General features: G+C 36.0%; 1 protein-coding gene across 1 annotated transcript in view; it reads right to left on the reverse strand.

Moving 5' to 3' along the window:
- Nucleotides 1–17,925, reverse strand: part of Smyd3 (SET and MYND domain containing 3) — a 649,248-nt gene that overhangs the window by 287,849 nt on the left and 343,474 nt on the right. The gene's annotated exons all lie outside the window — the stretch shown is intronic.

The following is a 17,925-nucleotide window of genomic DNA, read 5'->3' on the forward strand; positions in this document are numbered from 1 at the left end:
GGACACAGTATCTAATATTGAACAAGTTATTTATACTCTGCATTTAACCAGAAATATATCTGACCAGCATTTCTGTAGTAATCTGCAAGAGACTCTATAATAGGTTTTTAATTATTCGTTCTCAGATACATCCCTCATTCATTCCTATTTTGTCTTTTTAAAAATAACATCCAAAATAATGAGAAGCTTCAGATTAAGATAAAACTAAATGGAAGCGTTCCTGGATTCACTTCTCTGGAGTACCTGGGGATTACCATCAAGGGGAGGATGCCTCAACAAGAGGTAAAGTCCTTACTGAGGGCCTGTAGAAGCCCTAATCACAAGAAAGGAAAACAAAATGAAATTGCAAAATAAAGTGGGAAGGTGTCTTTTCAGAAAAGGTGCACTTTTCTCTCATTGCTGAGACAAAATACCCAACGCCCAAAATTAAGGAAGGAAAACTTTATTTTGCTTACAGTTTGTGGAGGTTTCAGTCCATACTTGGCTGGCTCTGAGGCAGAGTGGCACATGGCAGAGGGTAAATGTTCATGGTGGCAGAATACAGCAAAAACAAGAGCAAAAGGGAGGAATGGCGGCAAGCAACCTCTTTTCCTCCCTTACATTGTAAACAGGCTACCCCCACGAAGGGGGCCTGTAGCACTCACATAGCCTCCATGCCCTCCTCTTCCACAGGCTCAGGATGTATACAAAGCAAGCACCCTGGCTCCCTGCTGAGTCACTTAGTCAGACCTCTAGTCTCCCCAAGTTGACACAATGTATCAACCATAACAGAAGGGGATGGCTGTGTCTAAATTCACATAAGCAAAGTCCTAATCAGTGACACATCTGAATGTAGCATTATTTCAACTGCATGTACCTTTTATTGCTTTCAAATGCTCAGACTGAGCAGAACAAGCTACCACTCTGCTCAATAATGAAACATAAACAAAAATTTATGTTAATTGCTACATTTTAAACTGATGTTTAGAAGCTATTTATCTATTACTTTGGAAAAATACTCTTTAAAGTCATTAATAGGCAACCATAAATTTTAATTCTATTCTAGGCCTAATTATCACAAATTTTAAATAAGTAGGCTCCAAACCAATGAAGCTTTACTGGTTTAACTAGGAATAGTCGTTGAGGGATTTGCCAAGGAGATTACAACAGGATAAATTAACGCTATCAGCAGAAACACTGGAATATAAAATATCAAATGTAATAGATCTGAATGTAATAAACATGAAAAGACATACTAGTAAGTAAAACTAAGGATGTTGCACATATAAAAATTATAAAATAATTCTCTATCTTTTATGTGTATGTGATCTTGAAGGCCACACGTCAAAAGGCCAGTGACAGATATAATCAAAACATAGTGAATGTTTAAATAAAAAAATTATTACAGTAAAAGACACACTGCCATTAAACACCCTCAAAATACCTTGCTTTGAACACATCCCATCATTCTTGCCACTTTTTGGAGCATTCACTTTTCATGGTCATTTTGAATTTGGGGCACAGCCAGAAGTGATGCCAGACCTGGTCAACGACGAACTGTAATGTAATGTTTTTGCAAGACTGCCTTTGTAGTGGATGGCACTCAGTGGCAGCATTCACCATATTTTTGATCCTACTTCCTAAAAGCAATCACAAAAAAACTTGCAGAACTTCTTCAAAAGGGGCAAGACTTCTAGGAAAAACAAAGCTGCGTTTAAAAAAAAAAAAAAAAAACAAGAGTCCTACTTAAATTATGGGTTCACCACAACAGGTGATTCACATTCTTCAAGTCCGCTTTGTATAAAAAAATATGTGGTGACCAGCAAGCAAACAAACCCACAAAACCTTCGGAACTGCTTTGCCACTCTCATACAACTTTATGAGATGTGTGCCTCAGGCATAATTCCCAGCAAGAAATACAATTCAAGAAATGGCAAAATGACCCTGGTCAGGGCTGTTAATACCAGAGAGGTGCCAAATTAAGAAATAAGTCTGTGGCTCCAAAGCATTTCCTTGGATCAGTATTTCTCAGAGTTCTTAGGCCAATTGTGAGTAAAATATGTTTTGTGAACTAAAAAAGCAGAAGAAAAAATGAACTTCTGTTTATTGCCCAGTCCAAAGTGGGAAGAGGTATGCACCAAAGACAATAAACATACACGAAAAACAATAGTCACTAACTATTATAACAAAGCTTCTGATAATGGTGAAGTAGCTCTTACCACACATACCTATAAACTCTGGATAAAATATAATATTACCCAACTACCTAGAGGTGCTGGAGAGTGAGCACAAGGGAGGCAACACCTAAAATAAATAAAAAATGATGGGTGGGTATATTAGTCAAGGTTCTCCACAGAAACAGAACCAATACACAGAAATACACACACACATATTCACATGTATACATATGTCTGTTTATTAGAGTGCCTCACATAGTCACAGAGGCTAATTAATTTCTCAGTCTAAGAGGCCGTAGCCCTCAAGATAAGAGAAAGACCAATACGCAGCCTATATTTCAGGAAAAGTCCCAAAGCCCCTGGAGTGCTGCTGGTGCAAGTTCACATTCAAGTGCTGAAGAACCTGGAATCTGAGGTCCATGGGACAACAGCATCAGGAAAACACAAAATGTGGAAGAGAAGTGAGATAAGAGAAGGAGCTTCCCCAATCTTTTGGGTTTTTTGTTTTATTTCCTCCAGGCCTCCAGCACCCTGGATGGTTCCATTCATATTCAGGGTAATCCTCCCCAGTGAGTTCACTAACTCACCTGCCAGTCTTCTCTGGAATAACCCTCACAGACATGCCCAGAAGTGTACTTTACCAATTCTACACACATGCTTCAATCCAGTCAAGTTGACATGCAAAATTAACCATGATGGTGGGCTTCTTGGTTTGTTTTTCTTTTTCTTTTGAGACAGAATCTCACTATATAGTTCAGGGTGGCCTTGAACTCACTATGTAGCCTGGGCTGGTCTTGAACCCAAGGCGATTCTCCTGACTGGGAACAGTGATGGGATTACAGGTGTGCACCGCAGATTTCTTGTTTTTAAAGTCTTTTTCATCAGAGCCAGAAACTTTTAAATGGTGCCAGCTTGCATAGCTAAAATTAGGGTAGAAATCTGCAATGTCCTGAATTGAAAAAAGAGAAGTGAGAGAGAAAACAATAACAAGAGGCACAGGAAGAAAACTTAAACTTAGCACACACTGTGGCTGAATCTCTGGCTGACCCCTGAAATCCATGTGTCTTGGGGACATATCAAGCAGCTCAGCTACGGCTAAATGAAATAAAAAAATGATTTCAAATGCTGTCCTTGGCTGGATAACAAAGTTTAGATATGGACTCAACCTCTTAAAACAAATAAAAATCGATATCTTCAGAGGAATAAAACAGAATCCAAAAACCCATAACATTTTAAAAACAGTTTGAATAAAATCCAAAATTACTAGATATATAAAGAAAGAGTAAAAGGTTGGCTATTCTCAAGGAAAAAAAGCAATCAGTGATGACCAACTCAAAATGATACAGATATTGCAATAACTATTTGAGAATGCCACCTTTCATTACTATGTTCACAGAAGGAAAAAGAAACACATTTATAATGAACAAATAGGAAATAGCAAATTCTTTTTTAAGAAACAAAAAAGAATCTTATAAATTCTAAACTGAAAATTACAGTATTTGTAACATTTTAAAAATCGCAGGATAGTTTCACATTAGATTATAAATAGCAAAAAAAAAAAAAAAAGTGAAATATTCCAGTCCAAAGCAGAGTAAGACTTTTAAAAATGTAAGTGGTGTCAAAAACATATCAAAAAAACCAACATGAATAAAATAAATCCCAGGGAGAAAAAAAAAAAAAAAAAAACAGAGAAGAAAAGAAGCAGAAAGAATTACCTGGAAACTCTCCTAAATTGAGGGAAAGGAAAAAAATACACATTCAAAACATAACCATGAGTAGGATAAATATCCCCAAGAAACCCCATATGTTGGTATATAATACTCAACTTGTGGAACAACAAAGAAAATCTTGAAAGCAGGTAGAGAAAAACATTAAATCATAAGCATGTAAGAAAACACTAGTAAAAATTGTTGAGTTCTCAGCAACTATGGAGGAGAGAAGAAAATGGAACATCTTTCAACGACTAGGTTAAGCAAAAAAAAAAAAAGACCACCCCGAAGATGCCCAGTCCTAATTCCTGGAATCAGTGTCTATGTTAGGTTATATTACAAAAGGGAATTAGATTGCAAACAAAAATGAGAGTGTTAGCTGACTTTGAACCAGGGAGTATATTTTCAATTATCCAGCTGGTGCTACTATTACTGCAAAGGTGCTTGTCAGTAGAAGAGGAACAAATAAAAGCAGAACGAAATGGAAGTGATAAGGACTCAGTATGACATCGATGGCTTTGGAATTGGAGGGATTAGGCCCTTGTCAGGTAATTCTGACATTTTAGAAGGCAGAAGAGGCAATAAATTCCCTAAATCCTCTACACAGAACACAATTCTAACTACACCTTGATTTTAGCCCAATGAGACCAATTATGGGTTTCCAAGTTTCAGAGCTATAATACAAAATTTTGTACTGTCTGGTGCCACTAAGTTTGTGGTACTTTCTTAGAGCAGCAAAGGAAACTATACGTACTGGGAAAAAGAAAAAATCTGTCTTCCCAGAATTCTCTCTCCAGCAAAATTATTTTGCAAGAATAAATACATTTTCATGTAAAAGAAAACAAAATGAATTCACTGCCAGCAGATCTATAGTATGAGAAATCCTAAAGACAGTTCTTTAGAGTGCAGGAAAATGACACCAGATGGAAATTTAGAATTTCATGAAAGAATGAAAAATATTGGCAATAATAAACGTGTGGGTAATCATAAAATCAACTATTTCTGAAATGCTTCAACATACACATTGACTAAACAAAAAGTAAAGCACTACACTGTAGGGAGTTTAAAGTAAGCAAATATAATACATATGGCATCTATAAGCATGGGGCATTCTACATTTTACATAAAATGGTACAATATTAACTCCAAATAGACTGAAAATTTAAATATATATACATTTATAAATCAATATATATATATATAAATCCTTACAGAAACCACTAAAAATGCAAAGAGGTATAACAAATAAGTAAAAATATATAATTTTTTTTCAATTAACAAAGGAAGAGAAGAAAAAAATGGTGGAACAAAAAACAGAAGGGACAAACATAAAATGGTAAAGGTAGACCTAGAAAGTTATAATAACCATAAGTAAAACATTTCCCCAAATAAATACTATTTGAAAAAAAGTCACATAAACTTAAGAAACATTGAGGTAAAGATGGTGTAAAAAGTTTCTTTAGAGTAGAATGTCTCATCCTTTAATATGCGGATAAGAACTGGCACTCTCCAGGTATTGTATTATATACCATTTCCAAAACCCTTTGGTAGAGCCACAAAGGTGGTTTATTCATGGTAAGTACTTTTGGAAACTCTACTATAAAGTCTCAGCTGGTAAATAACTCATCTGTTCTTTGCCAATATGTCCATCTGGATAAGAAGTGTTATGAGACATATCTGCAGGCTTAAATATGTATACAAACCATAAGCGCATTAAAATGTGCTAACCTTCTACCGCTCATTTGATTACAGAATCAAACTACAGAAAGAAGGTACCAATAGGCAAAACAGTAAATCCATCTTTAGTTCTGCTGTCTGCTCTATTCATAGTTCCCACTGAATAAGTATTTTGTTTTGTTTTCTTTTGTTTTGATTTTTGACAGAAGGTCTCACTATGTAGTCCAGGCTGACCTTGAACTTGCCTGGTAGTCCAGGTTGGGCTATCTCACGATCCTCCTACTTCATACTCCTGAGGGCTCAGATTACAGACCTGTGCCACCACACCTGGCTCTTAAATAAGTCCTTCAATTAGGATACTTAAATTTATCTTCTACTTTTTTCATCAACTTTTTAAATCAATATGCTAGGGGTGATCTTTTTTTTATACAAAAGTCCTTTAAGAAAGCTAGAGAATGTAGAAGTAAAAAAAAAAAAAAGAAAGAAAGAAAGAAAAAGAAAAAAAGAAGAAAGAAAAAGAACCAACTATTAGTGAGTTAGGACTCAGAAGAAATAAAGACAATGAAACAATATGTCTTAAGTATGACCAAAGTCACTCAAGTTTATCCATACCTGTACTCAATAACCTTTACTCCCCAGGCATGTGCCCAAGCATTACAAAAACTCAATAGTCTGCTTGTCTCCTCACATACTAGTTTAATCACTGGCCAGAATATTTGCAGTGCCATATGGGCTGTCATCCTCATCCCTCAAGACTGATATATGGCTGTAATGTCAGTATTTTTGGGAGCTAAGACAGGAAGATTGCAAGTTCAAGTCCCACTGAGCAACTCTGCAAGAACTTGTCTTAAAAAGTAAGAGAGAACTGGGGGTGTAGATCAGTGTGAACGCCCTGGATTTAATCCCCAGTACTGCAAAAAATAAAATAAAATAATTTTCAAAATAAAATAAAAGGATTTGTTTCTGTGAAAGGGGCTATAATAAAAAAAGCCAGCCTGATGCCGCTTAGGTCTCTGGTTTTTTGTTTCATCAGGTGACTTCCCTTTTCAGCTGCCACTCACCACCCTGGCATGTGTTTCTTCAACTGTGATGTTGTCAGCCCTGAGACCCTCTTCAGACCCAAACAGATATCACTGTCATGTTTTTTAGCTTTTAAAAGGTTTCCAGAAGATCAGCTAAATTAACCTCTTTTATTGATAAAGTACCCAGCCTCACATATTTTCTAATAGCAACAGAAAACACACTAAAACAAATATGTTCTTTCTGAGACACTTTTAGCTACCAACAGCACAACTCTATTTTCACATATGGCATAACAAAACCTGCTTATGTGTTGTGATTTTAATTTTATACATGTAAAACAAACACAGTTTGCAAAGTAGGATTTCAAACTGTCATGTGTATAAATTCAGATAAAGTACCACTGATAAGGTCCATCCTGGATTCAACATGAAGCTATAACATGAATGAAGTCCATTCCTTAGTGCTGCCACAACCGCTCATCAATACAACATTTTGATTCTGACCAACTACATTTTCACAAGTAAATGCTTAAATTTAAATTTAAATGCACCCTTCTTCAAAACTGAGAACACCAAGATAAGAATAACTAAAGAAATTTTCAGAATCTGTAGCGACATTTAATTGCCCTTCAAACTGTAAGGATTCCTCAGGAGCTACAAAATTGGGAATGAGATAATGATCAACCATACTCCTGCCTGCCACAGCACCCATAAACAGCTTCATTCTCTTTGTTAAGGGGCCAGCCTGAACTGTGCACTCCCTCTTATCAGAGTGTGCCCCCTCCAGCTGCTTAAAGCTGGAGTCCTTTCCCTATTCTCCCTTACTCTTAACTCTGCCTGATAAATCTGCCTATTCCTCTCACTGACATAGCTTGAAATTCTTCTGGAATAAAAGTTGACAAACCTACTCCGCCAGTGAGTCAAGGTGCCCATCTCCTCTGTGGGAGACCTCTACTGGCTAAAGAAAAAGATTACTAAAGACTCCTTTCCTTTTACCTATGAAAAAGGGAAATCCTTAAGGTACCTTAAACCTCATGTCCAAGTTCAGTGTACTCTTTTGCTATACAAATCACAAAAGTCCTACATTTTATCTCAGTTTACTGTCATCTTCTTGATTAGGTGAACTCTATGAGGACAGGAATTTTTTTTTTCACTGCTGTCTCCCCAGTACCTGAAAACATGCCTGATGAACAACAGATAGTCATTAGTCACTGCTGCATGAATGAAAAAATCAAGGTTTGGATGGCTGTATAGCTATTTCTGGATTGCATGTATACTCTCAAAAGGCTAATTAGTATATGTCAATCAGAAACAAACTCTGAAATAAGTCTATCACCAATGCAAATAAGTTACCAATTTGTGTGATTAGTACAAACTATCAAACAGTGCAACCCTCTCCAAGAAAATGTGAGACAATGTAATTCCTATGACCTTGGGCATTGATGAAAGAGAGGTACCATCTACATACATTTAGTGCTCTTTTACCTGGGAAGAGTTCAGCACGCTTAAAATCTGAAGTCAAACTTAAAAATCTTAGGTCTAAAAGATGTCTCCGAATTTAAGAAGGCATGTGTCTTTTGAGCTTAATTTTTTCAAGTTAAAAGACAACTAAGTATAGGATTGTTTTCCTTTTGCTCTAGCTTCTATTTTTTAATTATTAGTATGCCAGTTCAGAACTGACTACATCTTGCCCCTTACTAGAAAAACTTAAAATAGATATATTTCTCTCAAGGTGACCTACTAACCAAATTAAGTCGTGGATATTTTAGGAACTCCCCTCACACAGAATAAAGGTTCCAAATCAAAACACAACGGGTCTTGCTTACATCTCAAACAGTCAAAACTACCAGCCCTATCCCTTATTGATTCCAAGATCCACTCTTTGATCCAAACAAATTAATATAAAAATAAAACACACAATATACATAAAAATCACAATTTGATATTTGTTTAAGAATCCTAACTTCATTATAAACCAAAGGCAAACCAATCAACAAACCTTCTTTAGGGAAAAATCATTATTAAAACTTGAAAATGAGTTTAAAAAAAAAAAAAACAAACTTCAAATCATACAGGGCTACTATCTAAACAGGCCCACCAGAGGAATATGTAATACTTTAAAATACTATGCCACGGTTTGATTTATTACTTACTATCTGTCAGGGTTAAGATTGTTAAAGTATATGTTAATCTGTAGATTTTTGTCCTTAAGGGTGCAAATGAGTCTTGTACGATGGAAAGATAAGCACAAAAATAAGCACTTTATTGCCCTCTGAGACATCAACCAATTTAATAACCTTACAAACTTATTATAACATTCTGTCAGTGCCTATAAATACTTAATCTGTAGACTTTTCTGGAAATCAGCTTTAACATCCTATTGATTTCTGAATTCATTAGGCAAAATAAATGTGTGATATATGTTTTCTATGTATTCTTCTGAGAACCATATTCTTACCCTTTTAAAAAATACACTTTCATACTTTAAAGTTTTTATATATGTTCTTCTTAGTGCCTACAGAACATAAGAAAGGTAAATTGGTTTTGCTCTACAGTGGAACCAAAAGAAATATAAATCAACTGCATTATTTATTCTTTAGAAGGCTGATTATTGATCTGTTAGAACTACTGCTGAATTATTTAGTAAAAAAATCTAGCAAATAATTACAAATTATCAATAACTATCCATATTCTTTAGAGCACACTATTTTACCCCTTGAGATGTACATTAATACTTCATAGTTAGACTGGATTCTTGATAGACCCACAAGAATACATAAAAGAAGAGAGCACAGATTATTACTAAATGCTGCATCTGCCTATGTCTTCCTCTCACTGGAGCTTGAAACCTGTACATCCTAAAGAATACTGCATTTTTTCTCTTTAAAAATACTTGAACTTCTATCTCCAGCAAAGTCATTATTAATACTTCAATATAGAAGTATTTAGAGTGATTTATTCGTATTTTGTTTAGTTTCAATTCATATTCTAATAGTGTTAGTTAATATCTCAAGTACCCTAGTGAAGAGTTATGCCAAGTGTGGTTTTTTGGCCTTCTGGTATGCTCTAACCACAAGCCACAAAGCCAGAGGTGGCTACTGATGGAATTCAGGATATGCCATTTGACATATGGCATCTTGCCAGAGTGGGTATTCTAAGTTGAAAGAATTCAGGAAAATGGCATAAGCATAGAAATCATTTCTTTATGAAGGCTCTTGAACTACACAGAATTAAAATAATTTTTTATGGTCTTTTCTAACAGCCTTTTTCTATAGGATCCCAGCCATGAACACAAAATGGACAGAAGGAAAAGATATATTTCTTTATGTTTTGCTTTTGGAGGTTGTTTTTGTTTTTGTTTTTGTTTTTGAGGCAGGATCTCACTATATAGTTCAGGATCTCACCATGCTGGCCTCAAACTCACAGTGATCCTCCTGCCTCAGCATCCTGAGTGCTGGGATTATAGGTGTGCACTACCATGCCGAGCTCTGGAAAAGATATATTTCTTTCTTTACACTACAAAAAGGTTTCAAATGTCCATGTCTGATCAACCTTAAAGAGTATATTAATTTCCACTTCAAATGATTGGATTCCATTATAAATTTTTTTCTTTGGTGAAACAAAAGGTGTTTATGCAAATAGCTTAAAATAGTATAAATTACTTTTGCCTTTACATGAACAGGGTATAAGCTTCTAGAATGCCCAATGGCTACAATAACCAAAGGATCCAGTTTGCCTGGTGCAGTCCCCAGTTTATATCCCTTATCCCAACGTAATTATTAATAGCTCTCCTTTTGTTCTCAAAGTATTCTAGCTTAGGTAACACATATATTATATGGTCACCCTATAATCACAGATTTTCCTTAAAGGAACCCTTGGCTTAATGTTGTGATGGAGACTGTATGGATTTTCATCAACCAAGTACAAGTAGGTAAGCTAACCCTTGAAGTTAAAATATTGCTGTATCTACTTCAGTTGAATCTTTCTATGTGACATGCATGTTAGAATACCTAAAAGGACAAGGAGTCACAGGTTCCCATAAGTTTGCAGAACAGGTGGTGGTGGCTTTCGTGCCTGTCGATAATGATGAGTGTTTCTATTTGTGTATGAGCTCCTCTGAGACTCACTTCCACCCTAACACACTGCCTGGAACTGCACTTGCAGGGATGAGAGCTTCAGTTCCCACCCACCTGTAACTACTGGAGGCTGTAGAGATAGTTTCAAATAATTGCAAACAAGTAAATTTGCTTCCATCAGTTTGCAGCAAATACACAACCTCAGGACACCATGAAGTTTGTCACTAATGTACAGACATCTGAAAGTTATGAAAACACAGCCAGCTGAAAGGCAAAATAGTGGAAAAAGGAAGCTGTCCATTTACATAACATAGAGAAGACACTGAAATATTTAAGTCCTTGAGACAAAACTGTGAAAAAGACAAACGAAATGAAGAAAATGCCTAAAATCTCCAACTCTGGAAATTAAATCAATAGCTGAACTGGCAATCCTGTGATGAGTGAATTAATAACAGGTTAAATATAGCATAACTGAAATGCGGCAGAACTGCCCTGAACATTTACTAAGCTCTTCAAAGGAATACTGGGTTTACTCTATGAAAGCATGAAGGAGGTTTTTCTCTCCTTTATAAATATGGCTACAGAGCACAAAGAGCATCTCTTTACATCTCTTAACTCTTTACCTTTTCTTTACTCTTCCTATAAACATGAAGCCATTTATATGATGTATTCTAAAAGCAAAGATAAGGCAGAACATTTGAATCTTTAGAGCAACAAACAGAACCAAATGCATCCAAATTCTGCAGTCGCTTCAACTTTCAATTGTTTTACCTTATGGCAATAAACTAAATATGAGCACTGGCACAACATCTACTTTCACATAAGTAAACACGAATGTATGTTATGTGTAAAATCAATAAGGATGTTGCAGAACACAGAGAGAGGAAAAATATGCATGTAGCTTCTTTTAAAAAGAAATACATCATGCCTACAGCCTAAGAATCATTACCATTGATCTTCTTTTAAGTACATTTGAAGTACCCTCCAAGAACAACTGAGCACAACTTAAAATTCCTCTCAGTATAGTGCTCTCTAGACCTCACCTGTGCATTACAGTGTGACTGGCTTAGGCAGCAATGACAAGTCCTGACAAGTTATGACAAGCTCTCTCTGGTGAAGGCCTCCAGGAAAGCCCACCACAGACGCTTGCCCATGTGGCCCAAGATCAGCACCACTGGCACTGAGGTTTAGTTCCAGCCAGACAAAAATGGTATCTCCAGCTTCCAAAGAAAGCATCATTCACAAATGTCTCTTTTTTTTAACAGTTAATGCTTTTTTTATTATACACAATTATTAATTTTACCATTTTTACTAACTTAAATGAGCTATTGAACATTTCTAGCATCAAATACTTTTAACAAATTAATAAATTCATGGCATAATTTCTAGAATAAGTGTAATAAATGGACGAAAATTGAAAGACTTTCAATACAATACATTCATAAAACAGTGCAAGCATTTCTCAGAATTTCTATCTTTACCTTGCCTACAGCCAGTCTACTGGAAAATTCATATGATTGAGAAAATCCCTGCCACTATACACTCAGACACCACTTCCACTGGCCCTAAATTTGATTGTATTACAGCCTCCTTATTTTCTAATACCATTTATGACCCCAAATGTCCTCAAACCCAAATTCCCAATTTACCCTCCAGTTCCCAGCAGATGATGTTTTTTCCACAATTCAAAACAAATGGAGCTTTTGGCCAGAAATGCCCTCGCATTTTTGCCATCGAATGGACAAACCCATGAGCCTGATTCCAGAATCATCTCATCACTCTTGACAAAAGGAAATAAGCACTCTTGACACTTTTTATCACTTGTCCAGCATCTTTCTTGCTTACAAGTTCCATAAAGCCAGAATGTTATCTTCCTTAATCATCTCTAAGCCCTGTATTCTATCACATTTGACACATATTAGCTAGGAAATAAGTATTTGTTGGCACACATACTGGCACACGCCTGTCATCTCATCATTCTGGGAGGCTTTGACACAGGAAGATTGGAAGTTCAAGACCAGCTGAGGTAACTTAGCGAATTAGCAAGATCCTGTCTCAAAAAAAAACTTACATATAAAAATTAAAGGGCTAGAGATATACACCAGTATGAAGGCCCTAGGTTCCTTTCCTTCCCCAGTACCACAATCAATCAATCAACCAACTACCGCTAAATGAATAAACAAAAGAAAGCCTTTCATGGTTTCTCCTCTGGACTTCAATAGTTGCCTTCTTTTTCTTCAGACAGTGATAAAGCAATGGTAAGGCAAGGAACCCAAAAGACCCTTATAAAAGCTGAAGGAGAATGCAGTTTAGGTAGGTGTTTTCTGTGGTATCTATGACATATTACTTTTAACAAAATGTTGCTTTGACTGGATATGGTGTATTTCCCAAATGTTCATGCATTGGAGGCCGTCCCCAGTGTGGCTGGCAGTGTTGAAGTGGTAGAAACTTTTTTTGGTGGTGCTGGGGACCAGACCCAGGGCCCCAGATGCGCTAGGCAAGCTCTGAGTTACACTCCCATCCCAAGGTGGTAGAAGTTTTAAGACGTGGAGCCTAACGGAGGCAATTAGGTCATAGGTACTCCACTCGTACAACTGAATGAACGCTGTTTGCAGGATGGGTTATGTCTCCAGGAGTGGATTAGTTTCTGTGAAAGGGGCTATAACACAAAGCCAGCCTGCTGCCTCCCAGGTCTCTGGTTTTTTGTTTCATCAGGTGACTTCCCTTTTCAGCTGCCACTCACCACCCTGGCATGTGCTGCTTCTCTGTGATGTCGTCAGCCCTGAGACCCTCTTCAAACCCAAACAGATATCAGAGTCATCTTTTTTAGCTTTTAAAAGGTTTCCAGAAGATCAGCTAAATTAACCTCTTTTATTGATAAAGTACCCAGCCTCACATATTTTCTATTAGCAACAGAAAACACACTAAAACAAATATGTTCTTTCTGAGACACTTTTAGCTACCAACAACATAACTCTATTTTCACATATGGCATAACGAAACCTGTTTATGTGTTGTGATTTTAATTTTATACAAGTAAAACAAACAGACACAGTTTGCAAAATAGGATTCCAAACTGTCATGTGTATAAATTCAAATAAAGTACCACTGATAAAGACCATCCTGGATTCAACATGAAGCTATAACATGAATGAAATCCATTCCTTAGCACTGCCCCAACTGTTCATCAATACATTTCAATTCTAACCAACTGCATTTTAGTAAGTAAATGCTTAAATTTAAACTTATATAGTATCATTCATACCTCTTTGTTTGTACAGTGACTTTCTAACTAAAACAGATCTCACGATAAAGGAAAAATTAGAATAATCACTGGTTTAGAATAAATGATATGTTCTTATTCCTACATGGACCCCTCTGGCACATAAATTGACTTAATTTCTGAAGCATCAAGAATAGACTGTTCTTCTCTAAGTCAGGGACCATGCAGTTTTTGGCAGGCAAAACCCACAACTGCCACAGAATGTAACTCAGATACTAGTACATAGGGCAGACACATATACATACAGTCTCTCTTCAGCAGTTCTCAATTCTTCTTACTCAGGCACAAAACTGAAGAGGAATTAAGAAAAATTCCACAAAGCACTAAAGTTAAATTTTCCTTTACCTTAGAAGTTTGGCAATACCATTCCTATTTTCCTTTTCAGTAGAATACCCCAAAATGTTCTATAAATTAGCTTTATACAAGCCACAATATTGTTTCTTTGCTGCATCCCATTTTAATAATTTCAAAAAGATTATAATTTCTACATGTAGAGATCATATGTTTATTTTTAGGGTATTTTGACTATTGTGTTATTATGTCATATTACTATTTGAAATTTCAATATTACATTTCTCTAAGTTTTTTTCTTTCAACCAGAACAGCAGACATCTGTAATCAGTTACATTCTACATGTCTGTGAATAAATCTATTTCCTCCTATTTATTTTAATTATAAATTTTAGACTAGAAAATTACTTTGAAATGGCTGTATATCCAATCCATCTATATTGCCAGTCAAAATTAAACTGCCTAAAATCATTTATCCTGTTCAAGACTTCCAACAAGGAATATTTTAATATTCATAAAATCTTCACAGAAGTTTTTAGGTTGAAAATATTTCCATTTCACCTGATCATCATTTCACCTTGTATTCGTGTGTGTGTGTGTGCACCCATGAAAATAAGTTTCTGACTACTCCACTAAAAGTCTGGCAGAAAACTAGTCCTTAGACTTTGGTGGTTTTTTGTACCAGGAATTGAACTCAGGGCCTTGCGCTTGCCTAGCAGGTTCTAACCACTGAGGTACATGCCTGGGCCCTTTATGATGGTTTGAACACAGGAGATGAGTAGCTGCAACTCACACTCACCACCTATTCCCCCAAATGCCAGTCATATGCATCTACAGCATTTCCTCACCCTCCAAATGCTCATAGCTTCCACCTGTGTTAGGATTTTTTTTTAAGAATTGGAGAGATGTTTACACAAGGCAGATTGAAGGAAATGTGGGCAGGAAGGAAACCTCTTTCCACTTCTAAGTAGCTTCCATTAGGTGATTTTTGTCCTCTTTTCCTCTGTCTGTTCTCTTGAAATCTTAGAAGTAGCCCTCACAAAGTCCATTTTTCATTCTACTGTTATTGAAGAAAGAATTGTCTAGTATTACTGTGGTTAAGGTAGAACTCTCTCAAAGTCAGGCTAAGACTACAAATCAGCAAGATATTAAATATATTAAAGTGAAATAAAAAGATGTAGAGAAATTCTGCAAAGATGAATTGCAAAAGTACTGACATTCAAGTCTTTGCATAAGTATACCATGTGTTCTAAAAAGGGGGAAAGCCAGTTCCAGAAAAGTCCATCAATCACATGCAAGATCTTTTACCTGTTCCAGTTTCTCAGTGACAGCTAAGAGTTGGTCAAACAAAAAATGTCATCTTCCTTTTCAATAAAACCCTGATGTCAGCCAATAACTGAAATCAGTTTGGACTCACACTGGGAAAGTGTGCTTTAAATTGGGCTGTAGTTGTTTCTTCCAGAAGTAAAGGAAAATATGCTACTGATTTGAGCTTTGGCATTTCCACTGTACATTGACAGGCAGCTCTTTTTAAATATACTCAAGTGGTTTAGACAAATTCTGTGTATGACTGATCCTTCACTAGAAATACTAATAGTTCTTGGAAAAGTATGAGCTCACTGAGTTAAGTATAATGGCAACAGGAATGAATGATTAGCTTGGTGCTAGCTCAGCATCAGAAATATCACGTGCTTTGAATGTTACTTTCATCTATAATATCAAAGGATTTTTATATAAACAGTAGTATCCACAACACTTATAACCATTCTATTGGGCATAAAGACAAAACAGACAGAAAAATTGGTACCTTAACCAAGTTATCACTGTTCATCACTATGAAAACGTAATAATTATAGAAAGAGAAAACTCTGGGTATATCTTCTGATCATTTATTAAATACAAGTTTTCTTTAAAAGCATATGTAACTTTTATTCAGCTATATTATATATGATTTTATCCTAGTTACACAAGTTATCCATTCAAATCTTACTCCAAGCAAATAGTAAATTCAGATTAAAGGTATGTGTGTGGTATTATATTTACTAATGATAAACGATTAATTACAATGAATAATCTTATGTTTTCAGGATTGAGGTCATTTTAAGTGCTTTTTTTTTCCAAAGGCAGGAGGAAAATGATAAAATAACTTCAAAATTCTTACGTGTTACAGTGAAAACTTAAATTGCCACTTATATTTCTCAGGACCTATCAAAGAGTAGAAAACTATAAGAGAAGTGGCAATAAATCCATTTCCACTTATTTACAATTAACCCCAAAACAGAACTCACTGGTGCATTAAAATTTTTAAGTTCTAACATGATATCTAAACAATATCTATAAGCAATCTCCAGTTTATTTTTTAAAATTCTAAAAGAAATTATATTACCAGGAGCATAAAATTCTAAAATGATATTAAAAGACCCTGTGCTCATTTTCCTGGCATGTCTTCTTTCCCCTTCAAAATATTTTTGTTTCAAAAGAAAGAAGCACACAGTCTACACAAACTCTGGATTTACTCTTAAAGTGTGTGTGGTATGTGTTCCACCACCCCAAAAAATATTCCTCATCAATCAGGACAGGCGCCAGACTGTGTCAAAACACCAAGGCTCATTGGACCATGAGGGAGGTGAGTCCTACCATGTCAGGGGATGCTGCAAGGGAGCTATACTCTCACTACAAGGACTTCTCTAGTCCCTCCCAAGCAGTGCCTGCTGGGAAGACTCTCCAGAGTACGCAGTGTTTCAACTATTCATGTTATTTCTCACCACAGAAAAACTACTACTATAAAGGCTGTTAACAATCTTCTACCACAAGTAACAAAGAAAAGGAAAAATATCTCCAGTGCCAGGCTCTGAGACAGACTTCCCACAGAATGCATCCTGAACTCCCACACCAACAGCAACAGGGACATGGCAATCTGCCCTAAGTAGCCTTCCATAAATAGCTTGGGAACATAGGCCCATATCCTGGCATTTCTGTCCAGTGCAAAAGACACAGATTTCTTAAATTTAATAATTACGGGTTAGAGTTCATGTCTGGATATTTGTAGCTCCTCAAGATCTTTTAGAGAGCACTTTCCCTTCCACATTCCTTAACTTTTCAGACTTTTAAAGTTCTTTGGGTTGTCTGGTATCAAAAAATCCCTCTTCATTTACTATCTTTCAGTCTTCTGTAGGTTTTAACCACTTAATAATTCATCTACCAAATTCTTATAGAGCCTATTCTATATGTCAGATACTTGGTAAGGCAAGATGCAGAAATGAGTAAGATCCAGTGGAATCACAAAGGAAAAGGGACTATGAAATGGAAGGACAAGGTTCTTTGAGAGTACATGGTGGGAAGATTTAAGGAAGACTGCTCAAAAAGCCTAGACATTCAAGCTGGTAACTGCAGCATCAGTGGGAGTTGATCAGTAAGTGACATAAGAAAAATACAGTTCATAACATGAAAATCAGACCTCCATCCCTTTAAAGGAGAAAAAGGCCTGAAACATCAACTTTAATTCCATTATTTTTCTATATCAAGACCATCACTAAATTTCCCTTTAAATAGCTAATCATATAATAACACCTTTTTATCTAATTGTGATTGACAGTAGCATGCAACTCAGTATTTATTGGAAATTGCATATTGGAAAATTTCCCATATGAATACTGGAAATGCCATTCTGTGAATATGGAGTAGCATATATCACACAGGACCTTCTCTACTG

The sequence above is a fragment of the Chinchilla lanigera genome, unplaced genomic scaffold (assembly GCF_000276665.1).
Source record: "Chinchilla lanigera isolate Chin_1 unplaced genomic scaffold, ChiLan1.0 scaffold00005, whole genome shotgun sequence".
Lineage (NCBI taxonomy): Eukaryota > Metazoa > Chordata > Mammalia > Rodentia > Chinchillidae > Chinchilla > Chinchilla lanigera.